Here is an 18,923-nt window from a genome sequence, read left to right on the forward strand (position 1 = left end):
GGAAAGAAACAGCAGACACGCAATCGCTCTCCCCATCAGCGCCCAGTCTGTCCAATCTGACTGCCAAACAGGTCATAGAGCTGGTGAAGCCGACTTCTAGGTCAGAAAAGTAACTGGCAACAGTCCCCACTGCCAGAACTGGTAACCCGTGGATGCACACGGCAGCATTGTCAGGGGGCCAACAATATGATATGTTAGTGGACACACGGGCATCGGTATCGATAACTGATCTACCCTTGCCAGCGACTCGGCAGGCTATTTATATTAGGGGTGTAGGAGGACAAACAGTGAAAGCAGAAAAAAGTGAGTCGCAAATACTCGAAATCGATGGAGTGCAGCTTCCAATGTATTTCTGGGTATGTCTAAATAATGAAGGTACTATCCTTGGAAATATACATCCCAAGGGAAGCAGGGGCCATTATTGATTCGGGAAAGGGAGAAATAATATGAACAAGTCAAGGGCAGTAAACACATACAACCAATAAAATACACAACCTGGCTAGCATAGTCGCGGCTTCCCCGATCATCCGAGACTGGAGCCAGGATGGTGTCTCTGGGTTATTTTGTCAGCAGTTCCCTGCAGTGTTGGCTGGATACAAGCAAGATCATGGTCAAGTAAAGATAAACGTAGTTAAAATAGAAGGGGGGGGCACTGCATTAACCCCATAAGCAGTAGCTTATAAAAACTGATGAAATGACAACTGTTCAGGGTATAGTGAAGGAACTAAAACACCAGGGGATACTCAGAGGGACTGCAGCAACTACTAACTCACCTCTATGCCCAATAAAGAAGCTGAATGGATCATATCGACTAAAAATAGACTATACCGCTCTTAGTAAGACCGCGCCCGAATTGCATCCGTTGTGGCTAGCCTGGCTCCAGAACATAAAGTGTTTTTTCAGTCCTGGATATCGCTAATGGAACTTGGGAGCTCCCCTGAGTATCTGAGTCCCAAGACGGAATTGCCTTCACCCTGGGTGGGCAGCAGCATACACAGACCAGATTCCCCCAGTGAATCCACAATAGCCCAGCCATTTTTAATAAGATCATGGTACAGACTTTGGAAAAGCTCAATCTAACGTCCTATTGGTCGATCATCTCACAATATAGAGATGATTGGAAGATGTAGCAGTTCATGTACGGGTGATAGCTAGTGTTTAAACGAGGGGTTTAAAGTCAAGAGGCTCAGATAGGAAAGAAAACCATACAGAACCCAGGCTACACCGTTCCCCAGGGGAGGAAAGACATATCAGATGACTGACGTTCGGCAATCAGCTTCATGCCCCGCCCAGTAAAGGTAAGGGGAGTGCGGAAGGCAATGGGTCTGTTCAATTACTGCTCAAATTTCACACCAGGGCTCTCAGCACTAGTAGCCCAGATACAGACCTTGATTAAAGGAGGGGAAGCCCCCTCTGGTGGAAGTGAGATGAGGCCAGATGAGGAAAAGGCCTTTACAGATATGAAGAAAGCCCTGGTCTCTGCACCCACGCTAGGATTAAGAGATAAAGCTCACCCCTTTCACCTATACTGCAGCAATGAGGGCGGTGGGGGTACTACAACGCAGATCATGGGTGCACAAGGCGGCCAGTGGCATATTATTCAACGAAACGGACACCCGTTGCAGCAGGAGTTCCCCGCTGCATAGCAGCTTTATACTGCGCCAAGTGGGCAGTGCCAGTCAGTGAACCAGTTACAATGATGGAGCAACTCGTATTACACACAGCCCATACCATTGTAGAGCTCCTGAATATAGGGATGCTGAGGCCAGTCAACGACAGCAGAAAGACAGCTTGGGAGGCAGTTGTCATCCCCAAACACAAGTCAGGGACACTAGAATGAATCCCACGAACACCATCCTAACAGGCGCGTGCCAAGTGAAGATAGAGCAGAAAGATACAGGAGTGAAGGAAACACCTCTGGAAGGGGAAGCAGAACAATTTTTTATAGATGGGTCTCAGAGGTCCATAGACAGGAAACCTCGAACTGGGTGGGCTGTGGTGAAGAATTAGATTCAGGGGCACTGCCACGGGGTTGCTCAGCCTAGCTAGTGGAACTGGTGGCCCAGGTAGAAGCACAGCGCGACAGTAAAGGCAGACGAGTAAATATACTGTATATTCAGACAACCGATAAGTCTTTGAGGTGGTGTATGATTATCTGATGGCATGTGCGCAAGGATTTGCAACTTCAACAGGGGGAGGTATTCAGCACAGGCACCTAATACAACAGCTGCTGGAAGCAGCGAGACTGCCAGCAGAGGCGGCAGTAGGTCAAGCTCCACTGGAAGGGGAGAGGAAGGATCAGAAAGGAAATGAGTGGCCTGAAGGCAGCTGAGGAACAAAACGCAATTGAAATTGCAAGTGTGTAGGAAGAAATGATGCAAGCCAGTTCAGTAAATTTACATGGAGGCAGAAGAGAGGGAGAAATGGCGAAGAAAGGGAGCAAAGGAGGGATCAGACAGGAGCTGGACCCACGGGGGGAGGAATGAGTCTCGGTGGCCCCCCCCCCCCATTTATTAGGTGGACACTACTGAAGTTATATCATGGGTTGATACATCAGGGAAGGCAGAGCATGATCATGACCCTCCGGCTGGACTGGTTGTGGCCAGGGAGGGGTGGGGATGTTGAGAAATTCTGTCGCCGTGTATCATTTGTGCCCAGCATAACCTGGTAAGGGCACAACGCTACAGCTGGAAAACATCTAGGTGGACTTCATAGGGCCCCTGCCAAGAAGCAGGGGGAAAAGCTACTGTCTAGTAATTATGGATCACTTCACCCAGTGGGTAGAGGCTTTCCCAACAAGGGACTGCACCATTGCACAGATCCTAGTTCAGGAAATCCTCCCAAGGTGGGGAACCCTAGTTCAGGTGGGCTCAGATCAGGGAGTGCATTTCACGGGGAATGTCATGAAGGAAATGTACCCTACCACCTTCAGAGTTCAGGAATAGTAGAAGGGTGGACCGAACAACCAAAAACACCTTAGCCAATGCTATAGCTGAGGTGGGAAAGACATGGAATCCTGATGAGATTGCGCGCAACCCCGAACCTCATGCTGGGTCTCAGCCCCTACGACCTATTGATGGGTGAGCAATGCGACTCCCTTATGGGGTAATTAGGGGTAGCAGTGAGCCTGGGACTTACAGGGATAAAATGGCACAGGATGCAAAAGACTTTAGTAACCAACTCGTGTTGAAGGGCTGCGCAAAACAGCAGCAGCACATAGCTGATCAGAACAGGGTAGGGGGGCGGGGGGGCAGGAGATAGTCCTCCCACAGCCCAGTGACCAAGATGTGGTGAAGATGCTGCCTGAAAGGGCGGGGTTTGCTCCCAGATGGATAGGACCACAGATGGTACTTTGAACAAGTGACACTTGTCCCTGTACGCAGACTCGGCGAGGCGGCCACTCGGGTTAAACCATTCAACTGAACTTCTTGTTGCTCCCACAGGCAGAGCAAGGGGCCCAGTAACCATGCAACCATGTAATTACAGAGAACCCAAGAGATGAACACCAGCCAGCCACAGCTGACCTGACCATAGATGATGAAACACACTCAGAGGAAACACAAAGGCAGAAGATGCCGACACCATGAGAGAAACCCATGGATAGCATGTTGAGCAACACACATCAAAGTTGCTGGTGAACGCAGCAGGCCAGGCAGCATCTCTAGGAAGAGGTACAGTCGACGTTTCAGGCTGAGACCCTTCGTCAGGACAGCGTGTTGAAGTGGGTTGGTGATGGTACTCTAATGAATGGTGGTCGTTGAAGGTAGATGTTTAGTTGAACAGCATGGAATAGAAAAGGTATGGGAGAAATAGCTGGGGAGGGATTTAAGTTAAAGGTGACACCGGGGAGAGGTCCTAGCAGATATTCAAATACAGATCACCCCAGCCCCTTCCTGTACATCGACAAGAGGGCCTGTGAGTCTGATGCACTTATCTTGCAGGTACCCCTGGAAAGAGAGAGTTTTATCTCCCAGAGAATGAAAGGGGGACGATGAGGAATGTGATTTAAGCTGCAATCGGTCAGCAGGAGAGGTGCCAACAGGCATATGAACGAAGACAAATTTCGAATGAATGTTGTTCAAATTTCTGGAGCAATCTCTCTGCTTAGCACTTTGTGGACAGCAATTAGGGATGATAGGTTAGATGTAGATTCACATGAAGTAATTTGGGGGGGGGGGAGAATTCCAAGGCCAGGAATTTCTGCAGCTGGGTTCTTGAAAGTTGTGAATTCCACACCAGACAATGCTGATTAAAATTAATTTGGAGGTATGTGGTGTGGGTGTGAATGGGGGGGGGGGAGGTGTGAAGTTTGTGTATAGTTTCAAAGAAAGCACTGTGGATGCTTTGTAAATATGGAATTGTCCTTTGATGTTTAGCACATAAAATATCAAACCCCATGTTGGGTCAGCCAGACTTTTTGACTGGAAGCATCTCCATATGATATTTTCTGAGCATTGCCAGTTTGGTAAGGGGGTTAATGATGCACTAAGAGAATGTTTAGTTTGTGGAATCTTATAAGAAAGCTTTCAAAAATGGCTCATAACTGAAGAACAATTCACATTTATAAGTTAAAATTGCTGCATCAATGGAAACAATTGAAGATGCAATTGTGTTGCATTCAGGAATGAAAGTGAGCAAGAACAAAATTGCAGCATCTAAACAGAAACTGGCCTGTCCAAACTACTTGTGTTACCATTGTGGCAGGGGGTAACATAAACCAGACCAATGCAGGTTTAAAGGCAAAACTTGCAGAAAATGCTACAAGGTAGGACACAAAATGGACTGTGCAGGAAAGAGAAAAAGCTGAAAAGTCAAGTTGCAGTTTCAAAAGAGCTCTAATTGGCATGCTGTTGATGGAAAATCTGATAGTGATGAGAGTGACACAAGACTGTTAGCCTTGAGATTTACCATGTGAAAACTAACAAGAGGCAGTCAATATACCTTACATGAGAAATTAATGGCAAATTAGTTATAAAGGAATTAGACGCTGACTCAGTGGTTTCAGTCATTCCTCAAAATGAGTTTGAATGGCATTTCAAAGATACTGAACTGAATTAAGATCCTATACTGGAAAAAAGATAACTTCTGTGAGAATGACATTCATAACAGTGAAATACAACAACCAACAAGCCACATAGGTCTTGTATGTGGTAAAATCAGGAAGGCCAGCATTATGGGGCTGTGATTGGCTGAGACAACTATAACTTGGTTGGAGATCCATCCACCATTTTCGTGCCACATCATGTGCAACCTGCAACAGAGTTAACTGAAAGTGCATTAAGATAGATACTGAATGATGCCACAGCAACGTTCAAGGATGACATTGGAAAACTCAAACATATCAACAGTAAAATAGTGTTAAATGAAAATGCCACACCCCAGTTTTACAAAGTCCATCCAGTTTCTTATACCATCCATAAGGTAGTCAGTGAGCTAGATCACTCGGAAGCTGAAGGATTCCCCCCCCCACCCCCCAAAGTTAAGTGAGGCCCATGGGCAATGCCTGTGCTCCCAGTAGCCAAGAAGAGTGGCTCTGTTAGGACCTGTGGTGATTTTAAGGTCACAATCAAGCCAAAATGCTCTGCCCAGGATAGAGGATATCTTTGCAAACTTTTCTGGAGGGAACCACTTCAGCAAAGTGGACTTAGCTGAGGCCTACCTACAGATGGAGCTAGAAGAAGCATCCAAATTGTTTCTCACTCACAAAGGCTATATTTTTGGAGAAGTATCTGCACTTACACTCTGGTAGAAAGCTATGGACTAGGTGCTGCAAGCCTGCCCAGGCACTCAGTGTTATCTGGATAATGTCATTGTTACTGGTGAGGATAGCAAGAAACACTTCCCAAATCTCTAGACAATGTTAAGAAGATTATGGGCTCAGAGCACAACATGACAAGTGTGAATTCTTTAAACCAAGCATCCCTTACTGTGGTCTTGCTATTGACGCACAAGGATTACGCGTGTGTGCTGAGAAAATTCAAGCAATGGTGGATTCTCCAAGACCAGTTATTACGACAGATTGGGAAGAAATGGCAATGGACAAAGCAGTGTGAGCTGACTTTCCAAAAGGCAAAGGGAATGGTGACAGCAGACACTGTACTCACACATTATGAAGCAAAGCATCACCCAGTGAAGCTAGCCTGTGATGGCTCACCTTATGGTATAGGTGCAGTCATGTCACATGCCATGAGTGATGGAAGTTAACGCCTCAGAGCCTTTGCATCATATTCTCTTACTGCACAGAGAAAAATTATGCACAGATTGACAGAGAGGCCTTGAGTCTGGTTTGGGGCATTAAACATTTCAACCAGTACCCGTATGGGAGAGATTTTACCCACAATACCGATCATCAACCACCTGTGTCCATTTTCAATCCACAGAAGGGTGCTCCACTAACAGCAGTACAAATGCAGAGGTGGACTCTGTTTCCTGGAGGACACAATTACAAGAGGACAGCTAATAATGGAAATGCAGATGGATTTTCCTGTTTACCCTTGGAAAAGGAAATACCTGAAAAATGTACAAAAGAGGACACTCCTCTTAATGCACAGTAGTCTCCCGAAAGAACCAAAGGGAAATCAGAAAATCCCCCATACTATCTCAAGTATACATGGCAACCCATAATGACTGGAAAGTGCAGCAGAAATTCCACATCCCCCATTATTTACCAGCACTGGGATGCACTTCTCATTGATGGGGGTTTCCTTATTGGGGAATGAGAGTTGTTGTACCATCCAATGTTCTGGACAGGTTGCACAGTGCATGGCCAGCAGACAAAGGATTCAGCCAATGCTTTCTTTTTGACCACACCTAGACGACCAACATGTAGCTCCTTCGGCACGTTAATGCTTATGCTCGGATTTCCTGAAACCCACTCTCAGCAGTATGCAGGACAAACAGCTGAGAGAAATTGAGGGCTCCTCAAACAAGTACGTTTGATGTTTCCCTCCTGGATAAGCAGTGCTGGCAATGGGGACACAGAGGTGATCAAAAGTGGGTACTTGAAAAGAATAGGTTGGACTCAGGTTGGAGGAACAACACCTTATGTTCCGTCTGGGTAGCCTCCAACCTGATGGCATGAACATTGACTTCTCTAACTTCTGCTAATGGCCCTCCTCCCCTTCTTACCCCATCCCTTATTTATATACACACACACATTCTTTCCCTCTCTCCTTTTTCTCCCTCTGTCCCTCTCACTATACTCCTTGACCATCCTCTGGGTTCCCCCCCCCCTTTTCTTTCTCCCTGGGCCTCCTGTCCCATGATCCTCTCGTATCCCTTTTGCCTATCACCTGTCCAGCTCTTGGCTTCATCCCTCCCCCTCCTGTCTTCTCCTATCATTTTGGATCTCCCCCTCCCCCTCCCACTTCCAAATCTCTTACTAGCTCTTCTTTCAGTTAGTCCTGATGAAGGGTCTCGGCCCGAAACGTCGAATGTACCTCTTCCTATAGATGCTGCCTAGCCTGCTGCGTTCACCAGCAACTTTGATGTGTGTTGCTTGGATTTCCAGCATCTGCAGAATTCCTTGTGTTTGCAACTTGGAAAGATTAAACTAGACCACTCCGCTACACAGTGGGGATCGTGTCTGATGTCATCTTGTGACAACACATCAATCACTTGAGGAGAGCGGACTCAATTAACAGAGAAGAAAGGTGTCCAGAGCTGTCAGAACCATTTACTGCAATCCCAGAGTCAACTCCTACAATCACCGTGGAGGAGGCCTCAGAACCTGAGATTGTTTCACAGCCACAAGTCTCACCCACCAAGCAGAGTGATCCCCCCTCCACCCCCACATCAGGAAAGACATTATCCCACAAAAGTTTGGAATTCTCCATAGTGATTAAATGTTTAAGCTTGAATGGGACAATTTAAAATATACTACTGCATGCTATGGATATGTAATGTGTTGCTCTCTAGTCATCTCATTTATTAGTGTAAGGGGTTTCTTCCATGTTATGTTAAAATTAAAATGGCTTCTTTGTTATGTTAAATACTGAAAAGGTCTCTAGCTAGCACTTTGCTTGGGTTATAACAGACAGCAGAGTACTATGAGCTAATGGGTGTCCATATTATTCTTTCTTGGGGTGATATGCTGTCTCATATGGCTGGGAACCAGGGGCTTTTGGTGGGGAGTTGGAGCAGAGACCGTGAGGACGACAGATGTGCAGGGAAGCTCTGGTTGATCACTCTGGGTGTTCCCAAGCTGCGAGTCGAAGGGGTCAGAGGGGTCCCGAAGAGGTCGCCAAGCTCCAACTTGTGCACGAAGAAATTGAACTTTGACAAGTCTGGTGCCTTTTCCATTCCTTTTTTGTATTGAACTTCTATTAATCTCATAGATTTAGTAATATCTATAAAGTGTAATTGGTAAAATGTACATTGTGCACTGGCTGATGATTGATGTTTGAAGCTGAATCAGGTGGCAGTTGTACAGCAACCGACATAACTGGGAGACAGGGTGGGCGATGGACAGGGTTTCCCCTAGACACATACGAGCCAATATAGCTGATCATTACATTAGTATTTGATTGCATCAGCCAGTGATGTAGTGGCATCAATACTGGACTCTGAGGCGAATGGTCCTGAGTTTGAATCTGGCCAGGTCCCAACCTAGACAGTAGCAGTATCTGCACGGAAGATAGGTCTGCCAATCTACTTCCGTATCTTGCCATGAAAACCCTATGGACAACTACACTATCTATAGCGTCACCATGAGTCAATGGCGACTCAATGGCACTCAACAACAAGTGTTTGATGAAGCATTCTTTGTTTGGATACATAATTCATTATGGGCTTTATGTAAGAAATGCATGAAAGTCATACATCATTATGCCACCAAGTCATGTGAGCACCTCGCTATAAAAAGGGTAAAAAGCTGAGTAGGCAAATAACCCAGCTCCTGGGTTTTTCTTTCGATTATTTACAAAACACAACAGAAGTGAGGAGGGATTGTTCTTTCAGAAGGTCATGGACCATTGGAATGTGTGGCACGTGGCCAAGTGGTTAAGGCATCAGTCTAGTGATCTGAAGGTCGCTAGTTCAAGCCTCAACTGAGGCAGCAAGTTGTGTCCTTGAGCAACACACTTAACCACACATTGGCAATGACACCAGTGCCAAACTGTGTGTGTCCTAGTGCCCTTCCCTTGGACAATATCAGTGCCGTGGAGAGGGGAGACTTGCAGCATGGGCAACTGCCGGTCTTCCATACAACCTTGCCCATGCCCCAGTCATCATTGAAAATCGATGGACAGCCGGAGGAGAGGACCATTGGAATTTACCACTCCACAGAACTGTGGAGGGTGAATTACTGAATGTGTTAAAGAGTGAGGTAAATGTTCTCTCTATAGGTGGATTGAAGGTAATGAGGAGCAGATGGGAACATGGAATCAAAGCCAAGAACAGATCACACAAGCTACTGTGTGAAGCTCCTCTGTCATGAGGCAGGGGAGTTTCAAGACAGTTTCATTATCTAACCCTGCCTCATGACATACAGTGAAGATGCAAGAAACTGCAGATGCTGGGATTTGTGGCAAAAGTCAATCTGCAGGAGGAACTCAGCAAGTGGAGCAGCAACTGTGGGAGGAAAGGAATTGTCAATGCTTTGGTTAAAATGCTATCTCGTGGAAAGGTGAGAGCCAATTCCTTTTCTCCCATAGATGCTAATCAATCCACTGGGCATTTCAGCAGATTTCTTGTTACTCATGGCATACAGTATATTGCAGCAACTTTGATGTGTTGCTTGAATTTCCAGCATCTGCAGAATTCCTGTTGGTTGAGTATATTGCAGCCCTGATTTTCTGTTCTAATGAAACCCTGGGCCAGTTCTAACCTGCATCCCAATGACTGAGGTCAATGACTGCATTGAACAGGCCTCAGGTGACAGACCCAGAATGCTCAGCTCATTGCTCTCAATGACCTTTGAACTGTTTTAAAGTACATCTGTAAAATAGAGATTTTAAAATTTCAAAGCTTATTAAATAATTATAAAGAGAAAAATATTCTTAAATTTTTATTTGAAAACTTTACAATAATTTAAAGTACTTAAAAGTTAAAAAGGTTAAAAATATAAAATGTTTTCCTTCTCTTACCTTTTCAAAGAAAATAAGACATGCTTTTCAAGTGAAAGGGCCATAGATAGCAGAACCATCAATGGAAGAAGAGCTGTCATAAGGGGGCACTGAGGGCAGACCTAAGTGCAAGACACAGACACTAAGTACTGGGAACTGGACTGGACTAGACTAGAGTTAGGGATGGGAACACTGATTTGGGCTAGGACTTTGGCTAGGAAAGTGGGACCATGACAAGGAACTGGGAACTTGGAGCCTGAGTTTGGACTCCAAGCCAAAGACTGGACAAGGACCCAAAACCTGGGTCTTGACTCAGGCTCAGACCCCAAAACTAGGCAAGGACGTGGCTTGGCTACCAGACTAGGCATAGGTTCTTCGAGGCTTTCCTGGGCAGGACGAGGAACTCCTTGTAACACAGGGCCAGGACCCTTTCTAGGACGCAGGGCCAGGATGCTTTCACAGGGCTGGGCCTCATCCTTGGACACCAGGCCAGGATGCTTACTAGGATGCAGGACCAGGATGACTGCTGAGGTAAACCACCAAGGAAACTGTCAGGGATTCAGATGGAGAGGGGAAGGGAACAGTCCAGCCTCAGAGTAACAGCAAAGACCACCTGACTTACCCCACAGAGGAAAGGACAGGAAGGGAGCTCAATCCAGGGTGCCTCCAAGTCTCAGGGCAGCTAATACAGTCAAATCCATATCCAGCTCAGAGTGGCAGACCACCACTCAGCTGGCCCCAGAAACAGCCAAATCCATACCACAATGACTGCTCCAACTAGAGACAACAAGGCTCCACAAAGCAGTGGTCCTCCAACCAGGCCTAGAGATGACAAATAGCTGCTCTAGCCTTCCACCAGCAGGTTGCTCCAAGGGGATGCTGACAAGACAAACCAGCACCCACACTCAATCCCAGGGCCTCTTATATTCCCAGCCCCAAGACGAGCATCAGGTGCCTATGATTAAGCCCAACTGAAACAAGGGACAGCTGGAAGACCCGGAGTCCAGAGTTCACGGACTGGACCATGACAAGCGCATAATCTATTGGATTAACTTCCCAAAGTTGCTCTTAGATCTTCAGATTCCCAACGATTTTCTGATGTTTATTCAAAATCAGTCAAATACAGCCCTAATCAACACCATTTAATCCATTCATGCTCACAACCTAATGTTGCTCTCTATCCCCCATCCTCTCAATGACACTGTGCTTGCCTTCTTCCCTGGGCACTATCTCTCAGTCTTACCCTCTCCTATTGGACCTTAATTTGTTCAAAATTATCACAGAAATAAAAATAAATCATTAAAATTTAAAATCTGACAGGGGGAATGACTGACTCATGGGATTGGTAAATAAAATGAATAGATAAGCTTTGTTCTTTAGTTTTTAATAAATTGTTGATTGAATAAGTTAATAAAAATTTCACAGCAGAATAGAAAGAATATTTATATATATATATATATATATATATATATATATATACGATGACAATGTGGAGCAGTTAATAGAGCTGTTGCCCTTCATTTCTAGATTCGGTCATGACCTCTGATGCTCTCAGCTTGGAGTTTGTATGTTCTGCCTGTGACTGTGTGGTTTTCCCCTGGATGTTCTGGTTTCCTCCTGTGTGCAGGTTAGTTGGAGAAAAGGCCATAGTAAATTACCTCTAGTGTGTGGGTGAGGAGTGGAATCCAGGGAAAGGTGTTGAGATCAGTCGGATTAGTATATATGAATTTTGGAATGTTTGTCAAAGAAACCAATTCCCTACTGTAGAGCTGAAAGCAGTTTGCATACTGTATTATTGTTTACTGCCAGAGGCATTAAGCTCTTCAGAATGAAAGTTTAATATTTTCATCAAAATGGAGGAAGAGTTTTCATATCAGATGTTCATAAGTCCCAACTGACCAGTTCCTATACTCTCCATATACTAATATCTATTTTTATTCTCATGTTTGCTACATTCAGCCAGTTAGTCCAAAATCCCTGTCTATATATTTTAGTAAATCACCTGTTGTTACAGTGGATAAACAGCCCTCGATGCTGGGTAATGTAACACTGATACTGGACATACCCTGGGAAATGTGAGACCCATGGAAGAATATGTATTACTTTGACTGAAGTTTGGATGTGACTCCAAACAAAAATAGCATCATTAAGCCTGCTGGCTAGAAGCAAATAATGCCTCTGTTGATCTAAACATCTGGCTGTCATTTCCAACATCTGGCTATCTACCCGTCCAGATGACAAAAAAATTTCATCCCCGTTCCAGTAATTTACTGGTGTATTGTATTTGTTGCCAATGCTCAGGATGTGATCTTTGGACCAAAGTACTGAGTCTCAGACCACTGCCAAAGGCATTGAAGTGTATTTAGAAAATAAAAGTTTTCTAGAGATTTACATAATCAAAAGTTAGCCCGGGGTCTAACTGCAGTCTTGGTATCTGGAGCTGATCATGAAATGACAGAGAAGTACATACAATCTTCAGCCAAGGAAGTACTTTTGTAGTTCAGTCACTGATATAGTTTGGAGAAAATACACAAAAAGAATCCTCAATTAGCAAAGTGGAAAACTAAACTGATTTTTCGTTGCAGAGATTTAAAGTTAACTGCTCCCCAAGATGAACTACTTTGTCTTTGAATGGGGCATAAACAGCCTTTATGTGCCACCCAACAGGACTTATTTGGTCTGGTTTTCATCCTGTAGGACCTTGCTCTGTTCCTTTACACAGAGGATGGTTCCTCAGGTATTCAAGCCCAGTGCTCCCTCAACACTGATCCTCAGAGAGAACTGTGCTGAATGGTAAAGCAGATCATGTGATGGTAGGCCCCGGGTTTGGCTTGAACTCTGACCTCTGTGCTCGGAGCAAGGGGTCACCAAGGCTGGATTTAATTCTCCTTATAGAAGGCAAAGGCAAGTTTCAAACCCTGGTAGAATGGAGATCCAGTCACTACAGTTCAGTTTTCAAACAGCATGATTGTGTTATCCCATCATTTTAATCAAATAGTATCAAAGTACGAACACTTTTTGGTTTCTGGACATGGCTGGTTGAAGTAGGAAATGTGGAAAATCATCCTGAGAGTCCACTCTTCAGCCAATCTAATGTGTCACACTTTTAAATCAACTCTATCTATATCATCAATGCACCTTCACTAGATCAATGCATGTCTACCATTGCTTATCTCAACTCCTCCATGAAATTAGTTCTGCATCTCCAAACTTGCCCATCTCCATCTCTTCACCAATGATGCTTCCCTCTCTCTTCCATTTAACCCTGCAAATCCCACTGTTCATTTCACATTATCTCCAGTTCTGCCCTCCTTACCTTACACCCTGCCCACCTCACCTTACACCCTGTCCACCTCACCGTATGCCCTCTCCACCCTCACAACCTTCTCCAGTTCTGCCCACCTCACCTTACACCCTGTCCACCTCACCGTATGCCCTCTCCACCCTCACAACCTTCTCCAGTTCTGCCCACCTCACCTTACACCCTGTCCACCTCACCTTACACCCTGCCCACCTCACCTTACACCCTGTCCACCTCACCGTATGCCCTCTCCACCCTCACAACCTTCTCCAGTTCTGCCCACCTCACCTTACACCCTGTCCACCTCACCCAATGCCCTCTCCACCTCACAATCTTCTCCAGTTCTGCCCACCTCACCTTACACCCTGTTCACCTCACCCAATGCCCTCTCCACCTCACAATCTTCTCCAGTTCTGCCCACCTCACCTTACATCCTGTCCACCTCACAACATCTCCAGTTCTGCCCACCTCACCTTACACCCTGCCCACCTCACCTTACACCCTGTCCACCTCACCTTACATCCTGTCCACCTCACAACATCTCCAGTTCTGCCCACCTCACCTTACACCCTGTCCACTTCACATCTCCAGTTCTGCCCACCTCACAACATCTCCAGTTCTGCCCACCTCACCTTATACCCTGTCCATCTCACCTTACACCCTGTCCACCTCAAAATATCTCCAGTTCTGCCCACCTAACATTACATCCAGTCTTTCTCACAAGAATGTCAGAACCATGGTTGGAAATGTTGCCTGGAAATTACATCAGGATCATAGGGATTCTGCTGGAAATAAATGTTTGGGAATAATATCAGGATCAGAGAGATATGGCAGGGATGAGAGTCAGAATTACATGGAAGTTAACCTGCAGTAATACCGGAATTCAGGGAAACTTTGTGGACAATTTTTGGGATTACAAGGATAATTTATGGAAATGATGCCGGGATCACAGAGAATTGCTTGGGTTCATATCAAAGGAAGGATATACTGATAATGGAAAGGATCCAGAGGAGATTTGTGAGAAAGATCCAGGGGTGAAGGGGTTAATGTATGAAGAATGTTTGAAGAGTCTTGGTCTACATTCACTGGAACCTAGAAGGATGAGGAGGCAATTTCATTAAAACCTACCAAACATTGGAAGGCAGGAACAGAGTAGACATGGAGGGGATGTTTCCAGCAGGGGGGGAAACCGCTGGTGTAAGATAGCACTGGTAAAGCCCAGTGATTACGTACTGGAAGCAAACAAAACAAAGAATACAAATAAATACTTTATTAACGATACTGTTTATTGTAAAATTTATGGTAAACAATCACCACAAACAATGGAGAGGTGAGCAACTGAGTCGAGTTTTGAAGCGTGCGGGTGCAAGGTGAGATTGAGGTATGTTTGAGGTAAAGTTAGGTGAGGTCGAGGCAAATTTACGGCGAGTGGAGGAGAGGTAGATTTGAGTCCCGTCCACCTAAACCCAGAGTGAGGTTTGATCAATCTAAGCACAAGGCTGGTTTGGAAAGGTCGGGTATGGGACAGAATGTGGCAGAGGGGTCCAGGCCCAAAGTGTATCCAAGTGACAGGGCTTGCATCCTAATATGAGGAATGACCCAATGTTTGGATGGTTTAAAGTCTGGACCAGATGGATTGAAAAGGCAGGGTGTCAGGATAGGAGTTGAGGATCAGGCCGGTTCTTCACGTTGCTCCAGCTCCAGCTGCTCTGGGCTCCATGTCTAAGGGCTTCACGACATTTACTCGGCTCTGTGCTGAACTGAGGCTGAGGCTGCAGCTGTGGCCTGCTCCAGGCCCTGTGACTGAGGGCCCTGCAACATCTACTAGACACTGCACTGAACTGAGGCTGAGGCTGAGGCTGTGGCCTGCTCCAGGCCCTGTGACTGAGGGCCCTGCAACATCTACTAGGCTCTGCGCTGAACTGAGGCTGAGGCTGAGGCTGTGGCCTGCTTTGTCTGCTCTGGGCTTCATATCTATGACTCACTTTTGTTGTGAATGCTATTTGCTAACTTTTATTGTTTACGCAATTTGTTTTTTTCTCTCTCTGCACATTGTGAGTTTGACAGTTTTCTTTTTTTAATGGGTTATTTTCAGATTCTTTGTTTTGTGGCTGCCAGTGAAGAGACAAATTTTAAGGCTGAATAATGTATACATACTTTGATAATAAATGCACTTTGAACTTTGAAACTGGGACCAGAGAGCACAGCCTCAGAATAAAAAGACATCCCTTTAGAATAGAGTTAAGTAGTAATTTCCTTGACCAGAGGGTGGTGAATCTGTGGAATTCATTGCCATGGGTGGCAGCGGAGACCAAATCTTTGGGTATTTTTAAAGTGGAGGTTGATAGATTCTTGTTTAGTAAGGGTGTCCAAGGCTATGGGGAGAAGGCAGATGAATAGGGTTGAGAGGGAACAATAAATTGAATGGAGGAGCAGAATTGATCAGCTGAATGGCCTAATTCTGCTCCTATGCTTTATGGCCTTATGGAAAACCAAAATGTATTTAGTACTGACTCCAGGAGGCTGAGAGAGCATGTTGAGTGTATGTTGGCTGTGTTATCCTTAGTGATTGTGTGGGAGGATATTCAAATACTATTGAATAGATTGCTGAAAATCAGGGTTATGAATTTCAATAACATCTAGTTTGTGTAAACAGTCAAATGGAAGGAAATAATTAGTTGTCAGAGACATATTCTCATTCATCAATTTCAACTGTCCTTGCGTCTCAGTGAGAGAAATTAAATCCCAAAAGGAAATGTCATCAATAAACTTTGCTGAACCTGACACAACTGAGCTACTGTTCAAACACCACTGCCAGCCTGCAGTGAATGCCATTAGCTTCAGGAACGCTGAAGAACATGGTAAAGAAAACAAGTGTTCAGTAGGTAGATTATGGAGAAAATTTCAGGTTCACTCCTCAGTAAAAACAGGTTTCAGCTGAGGAAATGCTGAAAGGCTGAAATTGTTTATATTCAAGGATGTGTAGTGGCCGACTTGGATGTCCATGTGGACCTGATTGTTGATTAATTAACAAAATATTCCAGGATGTAGGAATTAAAAGGAAGACTTGGAAGGTGGTGAAATATTAAACAATGGGGACGATTGTCTTTGTTCCACCCACTGTTTGTATTCAGGATTTCAGATGGTTTAAATAATTGATGAATATCTCACAGTCAAAGATGCAACTGAGAATTGCAAAGTTTCCCAGCACTGCAAGCTAGAGTAACAGTTATATTTTTGGAGCTTAATCGGTTTAAGTCTGACTGTGCAAACCAAAAACATAATGTCAGAATTGCTTTCTTTTCCCTTTAACAACTGTGCTGTTTGGAAGTATGCACTATCCTAACACCACATCTGATTCACAGGCAGACAACAAGATGAGGAATCCATTACCGTTTCTCTTTTGTCTGCCATTGTCCGAGAATGTCCGAAGATTCAGAACCCTAAGCACAGCACAGAAAAACACAACACATACAAATCTCACAAACAACAGGGAGATTAATGAATATCTGGACTATTTTTCATCCTCCCAGGAGGATAAATATAGTCTTTATTACAGGTGTCACTTCTGCAAGTTCAGCACTTTAACAACAAGGCAATGAAATATTGGCCAAAATTATGTGCTCAGATTCTGCAGTGGGATTTGAACCCATAACTTCTTGAATCAAAAGCCAGAGTTCTGCTTTCTGCAGATTATAAAACAGGTACAAGAATAAATCAGGCAAAAGATCTTAGCGCACTATTAGCTAATCAATATCTACGAACAAAATGGACTCCTGTCATTTTGAGTGCTTTTGCATCAGAAGAAGATATTGGCTCATCCATTGTGAATGGTCTTTCCATTCTTCAGCCTGAGTTCCCCTGTGCAGACTGACAGCAGGAGTGGTCTCCAGATCAGCGTGGTAAAAGGATCCTCCCAGATGGTCAAATGTTTTGTTGTAACAATATTCCAGAAGCAACAGAATAACAGTACATGAAACCCCAGCCTGTGGGTGGGATCACCCTGAAACCTGCTTGAGTATTGACTGAGGTTTGGTAAAAATACTGAAAGGCTTTTATTCGCTGTACAATACGACCTCCACAGTGAGTGTCTGCCCCCGGACTGAGGGGGAGGGGCAAGGCGAACACCTTTATACAGGACTCTGTGGGAGGAGCCACAGGGGCAGTCAGCAGACGGGTGTGTCCAGACAGGTAACCGAGCTACAACATATATACATGGTTTACCACATTCACCCCTCCTTTTTTTAAAAAAGTGTCCCGCGGGGTGAAGTGACTGACAATATTTACAAGAAGTATATATACAGGTTAAGTCTATCAGGCGGTCGAGTCCGTCGCTGTGACCTACGTAGCACCGGCGATGGCGGTTGTGCTGGCTCCGGCCTGACTTCAGGTGCCAGCACGTTAGGCGTCGGTAATCCCTCCTGCGTGTGCGTCGCGCCCGGTATGGGAGTATTGTGTGGTGTCTGTATAGGGTTTGGGGTGCACGGTGTCTCGTAGGTACATACATTGGTGGGTACAGGGTCAATAGTCACCACGGAGTGTTCAGGGTAGGGGCCCGGAGCTCCTGCGGGCGCCAGGTCGCAGATGGAGACCGTGTCCTCCCGCCCATCAGGTAAAACTACGTAGGCATACTGGGGGTTCGCATGAAGTAAGTGAACCCTCTCGACTATCGGGGAGTATTTATTGCTCCTCGCATGTTTCCGGAGCAGCACTGGCCCCGGGGACGTCAGCCAATATGGTAGGGTGGTTCCAGTGGTTGATTTTCTGGGAAAAGAAAAGAGCTGCTCATGAGGGGTGGCATTGGTGGCTGTGCATAACAGGGAGCGGATGGAGTGGAGTGCCTCGGGAAGGACCTCCTGCCAGCGGGAGACCGGCAGTCCCTTTGACCTGAGGGTTAAGAGTGTGGCTTTCCACACTGTGCCATTCCCCTTCTCTACCTGTCCATTCCCCCGGGGATTATAGCTCGTGGTCCTACTGGTTGCAATTCCCCTAGCCAGTAGATATTGGCGCAGCTCGTCACTCATAAACGAGGACCCTCTGTCACTGTGGATACAGCATGGGTATCCGAACAGAGTGAAGAGCTTGCGCAGGGCTTTTATAATTGACGTGGTAGTGGTGTCGGGGCAGGGGATGGCGAAGGGGAACCGCGAGTACTCGTCAATTACATTAAGGAAGTACACATTGCGGTCGATGGAGGGAAGGGGGCCCTTAAAGTCAACACTCAGTCGCTCAAAGGGGCGGGTGGCCTTGATGAGTGGTGCCTTTTCGGGTCGGTAGAAGTGCGGTTTGCACTCTGCGCAGACTTGGCAGTCCCTGGTCATCATCCTGATCTCCTCAAGGGAGTAAGGCAGGTTCCAGGCTTTCACGAAGTGGAAAAGCCGGATGACTCCCGGGTGGCAAAGGTCTACATGTAGGGCGTATAGCCGGTCGATCTGTGCGCTGGCACATGTTCCCCGGGATAGGGCATCGGAGGGCTCGTTGAGCTTCCCAGGCCTGTACATGATGTCATAGTTGTAGGTGGAGAGTTCGATTCTCCACCTCAGAATTTTATCATTTTT

Source organism: Mobula hypostoma, chromosome 18 (assembly GCF_963921235.1).
Source record: "Mobula hypostoma chromosome 18, sMobHyp1.1, whole genome shotgun sequence".
Taxonomy (NCBI): Eukaryota; Metazoa; Chordata; class Chondrichthyes; order Myliobatiformes; family Myliobatidae; genus Mobula; species Mobula hypostoma.